Source organism: Amblyomma americanum, chromosome 8 (assembly GCF_052857255.1).
Source record: "Amblyomma americanum isolate KBUSLIRL-KWMA chromosome 8, ASM5285725v1, whole genome shotgun sequence".
Taxonomy (NCBI): domain Eukaryota; kingdom Metazoa; phylum Arthropoda; class Arachnida; order Ixodida; family Ixodidae; genus Amblyomma; species Amblyomma americanum.
This window is the reverse complement of record NC_135504.1, coordinates 61778432-61785950: the sequence shown is the minus strand read 5'-3', so window position 1 is coordinate 61785950 and position 7519 is coordinate 61778432. Positions and strand designations below refer to the sequence as shown.

Sequence of the window (7519 nt, the reverse complement as noted above, 5' to 3'; positions counted from 1 at the left end):
GCACATAACAGGCTAACGAATAACAAGAAAACTCAAACAGCGCTAGACGACAAGACCAGAAGAGGAGACAAACACGTGTTTTTCTCCTCCTCTTTCTGGTCCTTTTGTCCAGCGCTGTTTGAATTTTCTTGTTACCATGGAACACCAACTCGCCCAATCTGCCGTTAATTTACGAATAACGTAGTTGTGAACGCGTACCGAGAACTTAACGACGTTTCAAAGGCATGCAAGGGAAATGTAATGAAGACAGAAGAAATACAAAAGCTGCTGTTTATTGCCAACTTTGTGTAAAAAGTCCCGTAGTTGCCTGAATCAAAACATTCTTCCCTGAAAGCAGCTATCCCATCGCAAAGTTCTGTTTTAGCGATGTGCAGACACAAAATTGAATACGAGCTTGGAGCGAACGTCGAGCTGTAGATCGAACCCCCTCTCCAGAGGATTACATCAGGCTTCAAATGCACCAGTTTTAATGCAGGTAATGAAAATCCAGCTGACCCGCCTCGTCGTGCGAATGAGCCGTGCGTCGGGCGTTACAAAGGTTCACTAAGAACACCTCAGTAGTTTTGTCCACTGTTCCCTTTCGCGGCTTAGAACCTGCGAGAGCGATCTTTTGCCGCTGCTATTCAATCACTGAAAAGTGCCATTTAACTCCTTCTGCAGAGATCGACGTTACTAGTAGTGCGAATACGAGGTTACTCGTGCAATGCCATAGCGTCTATACTCCAGGTGGAAATAGAAAGTGAATCAAAAAAGCTTCTGACAAATATGATGTAAATGATATAGCACACATCTTCTGGAAAGCGAACAAAAAACTGTAGGGGACACTCAAGCTCCGCCTTGAGGATATGATGCGATAGCGTTAATGAGTTAATGCCCATGAGCATGTAATTGGTGATTCTGAACTTCACATTCATAGGTCACTGTGGTTCGTCACACCACTCCTTCAGCAACGGTGCAGCGGTTAAGGGATGCACCACTGCCCTGCGATGGCAGGTGCTGCCACCGGCGGGGCTTGTGGAACCCAATTTGCCCTTCCCGAGCAACCTCTCGCGACCAATCATTAATTTAACAGACACCTCCCACATTGGTAAGTTCGCTCACAATCCAGATGGAAGTTTGTGATGACGCCACAAAGTCACTTGTCCTAGGTGGCCCATTCAGGCTGCTTCTTCGGCGGGTTGCTTCACCACCTGGAGGACCCTACGCCAACCTATTTTTCGGGCACAACCCCGTCGCCGGATTTTCTGTGTAACGGCGGCTTTAACGCTCTCACGTTAAAAGGAGTCCTTTCCCTTAGGCGCACACATTTCTGATAAAGGGCGAATACTCACACAGCATGCCGTCGACTTGTACCAGCGGGAGAATTTGCAACAAGAGCAGTTGGGAAGGAACGTTCACTATGCCCTTTCTACCAGAAACACTGGTCAAATAACAGCCTTTTATACGTGTAAGGAAGAACGACGGGCAGCTTTCGGTAGCATGCGATATGTAAACCATATATAAGAGAATGTTGGTAGGTCATTAAAAAAATGGCTCATATTTATCCATCGTTTTCAGCGTCCCCGTTAAAGCAGTAAGCGACGACTGTCAAGAAAATGGTAAGGAGATAAATACTACGCTTGTTGTCCCTCCCTAATGATTACTGGTAATTGAGGCCATGCTCATAAGAAAATCACGCGTCAATCAACTCGAAATGCGAAAGAGACTGACTTTCACAGCTAACCGCTGTCTTATTTTCATGTTTTAAATTTTCGCCCTGAAATGATGAGAATACAAGAGAGCTGCATAGGGCAGGCAGTGGTTCAAGCTGCGAGCAGTTACATTCCAAGGGATGCGGGCATTGATTCCGCATAGGACAAGTTGTCGGGCTAGTTGGTGCTAATTCATTCTTGTTGACAGCGCTAAAAAATCACGGACGTAAGACATGGAAGACGACGTCACAGGTGCTGAACTTCAAAGTTGAAGTTCAGCGCCTGGGACGTCGTCTTCTATGTCTTCTGTCCGTGTTTTTTAAGCGCAAGTTGAAGTTCAGCGCCTGTGACGTCGAATTCCATGCTTTATATCCGTGTTTTTTAAGCGATGTCAACAAGAATTGATTCCGCAGCTGTCGATTAGATTTTTTTCTTAATTTTCTCCACTTAACGTTTGAACCTAATGCATTTTACGTGCCTCATGAGAAACATTCTTACATAAATTTCGGAAAATAGCAATCACTGATCTACTATATACCATGCCGGCATCAAACATGTGATCTACTTTCTGTTTGTTTTATTTCTTAAGGAAACCAGGACCAAGCTTAGACCAAATGACAACAGTGAAATTTTCGTTAGTAACAATGAACTTACCATGCTTTGGAAAAGAGGTATTCAAAGTCTTATTCTCAATGTAGGTGGTAAATATTGCACTGTGCTACGTTCGAAGATTTGGAATAAAATAGAGTTTCAGCGAGCCTAACGTTAGAAACTCTTACTAGAGTAGAACCGTTAGGCATAACAAAGAAACAGCTAGTAACACAGAATGGTCTTTAAAAGTGGATTAAAAAATGTCCGGGCTTGTGTTATCGACGAAGAGTTGTTTATGTGGCGTTCAAATACTCATATTTGTGGCCTCTGGACTGCTTGGAACGGCCTTTGACTACACTTATTTCGTATTTAAGACATTTAATGCTATCTATAGAAGGCAGCCTAATGCCCCAATACGTGGCAAAATGAACTTACGAGAAATGCTTATTCAGACCAAAAATTAAAATTTTTGTGAAACTGAGTGTACTTTGAGCTGGATAAATCTCCGATATGTCATGCTAACATAAATAACCATTAAAGGTAGACCTCTGACCACGTCACGCTCGACGAATGGGGCGACAAAATCCAATCATCCCCAATAATATCTTCACACAAGTTGCTAATGATTTCAACGATTACTTCATTAATGCTGGCTCTGGCCTTGCTAGTCAATTCCCACAGCTTTTGTCTACCTCGTCTGTACCTGAACCTGCAAGCAATAACTTCCATTTTTAAGACGTCACCAGTGAAGACATATGTTCTGCCGTTAGTAAAATGGCAGGAAAAAAAGCAACTCGTCATGGTAGGATTCAGAAAAGGGTAATCACAGGTAACATTGATATTCTCTGTCCTTACCTATTCCCCTTGCTCAATCATTGCCTAGATAGTAAATGTTACCGAGATCTAATCTAAGTTGCTGAAGTTTGGTTTACGGTTTATGGGCGTTTACCGTCCCAAAACCACTCAGGCTATGAGGGACGCCGTAGTGATGGGCTCGGGTAAATTTCACCGCCTGGAGCTCTTTAACTTGCACTGACATCGCACAGTACACGGACCTCTAGCATTTCGCCACCATCGAAATGCACTCACCGCGGCCAGCTTCGATCCCGCGCCTTTCTGGTCAGCAGCCGATCGCCGTAAGTACTGAGCCACCACTACGCCTAGATTCCAAAGTAATCCTCATATAGAAAGCAGGAGATACAAACCAAAAAGGTAGTCACAAGCCGATATCTGTGCTGAGTGTGCTGAACACCTTTCGAAAAGCTCATTACACAAAAGGGTAAATAACTTCTTGAAGGCAGTAATATTGCCACGTAGGAAAATAGCCTTGCGGGTGGATCATGGACGAAGCCCGAAGAATTAGTTACCACCGTGGTCAGCAAGAGCGGCCGAGGAGAGAGCACGTGCCGCGCACTTATTCTTCTTCTTCTTCTTCTTCTTCTTCTCCTCAAGTAATATGGCACATATTACTTCTCCTCAAGTAATATGTGCCATATTACTTGAGGAGAAGAAGAAGAAGAAGAAGAATAAGTGCGCGGCACGTGCTCTCTCCTCGGCCGCTCTTGCTGACCACGATGGTAACTAATTCTTCGGGCTTCGTCCATGATCAGCCTTGCGGGTGGATCATGGACGAAGCCCGAAGAATTAGTTACCACCGTGGTCAGCAAGAGCGGCCGAGGAGAGAGCACGTGCCGCGCACTTATTCCTCCGAAATCTTCGTTGCCCTCTTCAGCGCTTTTGGCATTAGCCCCCCGTTCGGGAAGCATCGACAGGATGCTGAAGAGGACTTGCCGTGACACAAGGTCAGTGTGTTCTAGCATAGTAAGGCTTTAGGTGGACCACGTGGGCCACCTCGCAGCGCTTGCGTCAAAGGGGTTCGGGCGTCTCGTGAGGGACAACCTCATAGTTGAGCTCGCCGACACGACGGAAGACTCTATTGGGCGCGAGCTCCACCACCGGAGCGAATGGCGCTGGCGTCGACCTTGCGCAGCAAGTGGGATCACGGGTCTCCTCTCACTGTCGCAGAAGCGGATTATCGGTTCAAGTTATGCGTTCGTAATGCTAAATGTCGCGCTATCATCTGCAATTTTGGTTGTTAGTGGCTGCCAGCATTTTACACTTTAATCGTGTGTCGTCGTTGGTGCTGCTACAGTTTATTTCAGCTTTCGCCATGGTCGCTTACTGCTCTGTGCCTCAATGCCGGACTTACGCGGCGGAACCAGGCGTAAGCTTCCACTTCTATCCGAAATACAGGAAGCTACGAGAAGCCTGGTTAATCAAGCAGCGAATGGTAAAAGATGCGAGTGCACATTCTCGTGTGTGCAGCAAACATTTCAGCGAACAAGATTTTGTCTATGGAGTTGGCGTTGAACTTTTCGGTGCGTAGCAGCCGAAGCTGCCGCGCGCATTTACGTCCGCGCATGTCTCTCTTGTGGAGCTAACGAAGGTTGATTGCTGACAGGATGGAAAAGGCACTGGCTTCTACGCGACGCAGTGCCGTCCCAGAACCTGCCTGTTCGACCTTTGGATCGTCAGCCGTCTGCTCGGCGTCGCCGTAACAGGGCACAGGCGGAGGTAAGCTGAATGTGCGTGGTAGCGTCGGGCGCGATTACGCAGTTATAATTTCGCGCACAGCACGCCGTGCGTAGCATATTTACATGTTTGGAAGTAAGTATTGCACTGTGCCTCAAATAATATTGTTTTTTCTTGATGCGCTTGTTTTGTGCAGTGACGCTTTAGGTAACGTTGGTGTGTAATTGATGAATGGATGTATTCATTGTGCCGCGAGACTCATAAAAATGCACTAATGCTTGCCTGTGGCATCTGACTTCTATATAATAAAGCTAATTTTCTATTTTTACGTTCCTATGCTTGACGACGTTACCTTTTCTTACAAGCGTTCGATTCAGTGTCTGGTAATGATGCTCATAACATTGCTTTGCATTTTGAGCGCCTTGCACGTGCGTGACAAGCACGTACGAACGCATTTTAAAACGGCTTGGCTAAATCTCCACTGCATCCATGCTTTAAAATCATTGTACATCATGATATAAAATTTTGTTTCCACAAATGAGCTAAGCAAAGAGAGCCACAGTTTTAGCAAACAAGGTTAATAATAGAAAGGCCAGATGCTCTTCACGATGTTGGAAATCGTATCTTTATTGGTGTTGCATTATCACCTATGTATCATCTGCGAGCTTCTTTAGCTTCTTTACTTGTTAGTCAGGATTGACATTAGAGAGGAATTAAGGCTGATATTGCAGTGCATGCAGCAAGTTTGGAGAATTTATACCTTCTTGCATAGCAAAGGCTGTGGCCGACTGTTTTAATTATTTGCTTTCATACAGCTAGCGGTTTGCTGTACCATTTTGGGAGAAATGCATTTCTGAAGCTGACATTTTATTTCCAGAAGGCAGGGCGTTGAGAAACATTTTCCCTAAATAGAATCCGTTACCGTTGCGTGTATGTGAACCAGAGATTGAAGCAAGTGCATCTTACTCAGGAGAAATCGAACACCATGCACCTGGCTCAGGGGGCGACGCAGATATCAATCTGGGGTCCAGGTGGCAACCAAGGTGTCATTGTCACCAGCATTATTTATATATTTGGCTTCGAAAATGAATTACAATGTCTGCTTCAGATATCCCTGCTGACTGCAGGCCATAAGGAAGGAGATTAGCGTGCAAGTCAACAGACTCGATGCTGCACGAAAACAACCACTGAGCACAGCAAACATTCAGGGAGAAAAAGGTCTGAACATCTGAACTGGGATTCCCTGCTTCCAGCTTTTTTATAGCATATGCGATGTTTTTACTGACAGCCGGATGCTCATGCAAGCAAAACGACTTTGCTTATCAAACGAAGACGCGGTGTTGTTAACGCTCATCAACGATAGGTAAGGATACACTTTAATGCTCTAACAAGGTCTTTCGGTCAGACATAGGTCTTCATCTTCAAGCAGGTGTCTCCCTCCGTCTTTCAGAGGTCGGCGCCCCATTCCAGAGCACCGCAGAGTTTAGCCGCTCGCTGAGCATGGATGACCAATCCTCTTTGGAGGATTTGGAGGATTGGGTTGCCGCTGGAGAGCACACTCTCTCACTGCTCCGCACTCGGGTTTTCTGAGCCATGCAATGCTTTATTTCTGTCACAAAATGTTCCCGAACCATGGTGCAACACCCACCCTATACCATGTAACGCTCAAGTTTCACCACGTGTCATTCGCATTGCTTTTTGTGCTTTTTTGCATTCATCGCACCACAGCATCAAACATATTCAAGGGCATTGTAAAAATATTGGCGGAAATATGGAAAAATGCAGTTTTTTGGCCGAGCAAGGAAGCTGTTGTTGATAACTTGACGGTGCACTTCAAGGAGTACCCGAGTGTGAGAGCTGTGCTAGACTGCACGGAAATCCCAATTCAAAGGCCGAAGGATATGGAGTCCCAGCTGTTGACATAGAACTGGTACAAGGGTGTGTACACAGCTAAGGTTTTAGTCTGTGAGACACCGGGAGGTCACATAAGGTATGTAAGTAAAGCTTATGGTGGCCGGGCATCTGACTCCCATATAACGAAGGAAAGCAAGATGCTAGAAGAGTTTCTACCTTCAACTGATTGTCATGATGGATAAAGGGTTCTTAATAGACAAACTCTGCCTTGAGCATCAAATCGCAATGGTGCGTCCACCATTCCTACGCAAGACAAAGCAACTTACAAAAACTGAAGCTGAAAAAAATCAAAGTATCGCCGCCGCTCGTGTTCATTTCGAGCGTGCAACCCAGCGCATGAAAGTGTTTAAAGATATGTACGGGGAACTTGGGCACCGAGCTTTTTGCTTCCATTGATGACATACAAGTCATTGCGGGGATTTGTGAATCTCTCGATCCATGCCCATCTTCAGCAGTGACAAGTTTTTGATACAGTAGGAGGCTACCAAAGTGCATGGACAATATGTTTCAGTAGAGTTTCTCCTTAGATTGTTTCCTACGGCTCCTTTATTTGTTTGCTTGAACCAAGTGGTAAGCATTTTTTTCTATGTTATCTTAAGCGAGTTGTGCATTGCGTTTGCTTCTTTGTTTATGTTCTTATCAACAGTTTTCATCATGTGCCTTACTTTTGTTACTTCCGTTACATATGTGCTTGAGGTGTCTTGCTTCTGTTGATCAAAATGTTTTTTCTGTAATCTTTTAGTGTTTTCATTCTGTGCATGCTTTTTATTCCTTGTGTCAGTCCCTCCAAA

The 7519-nt window shown here is 45.2% G+C and overlaps 1 pseudogene; it reads left to right on the top strand.

Moving 5' to 3' along the window:
* Positions 1-6058: 6058 nt before the first annotated feature.
* LOC144102429 (uncharacterized) lies at positions 6059-7205 on the top strand (annotated as a pseudogene).
* The last annotated feature ends 314 nt before the right edge of the window (positions 7206-7519 follow it).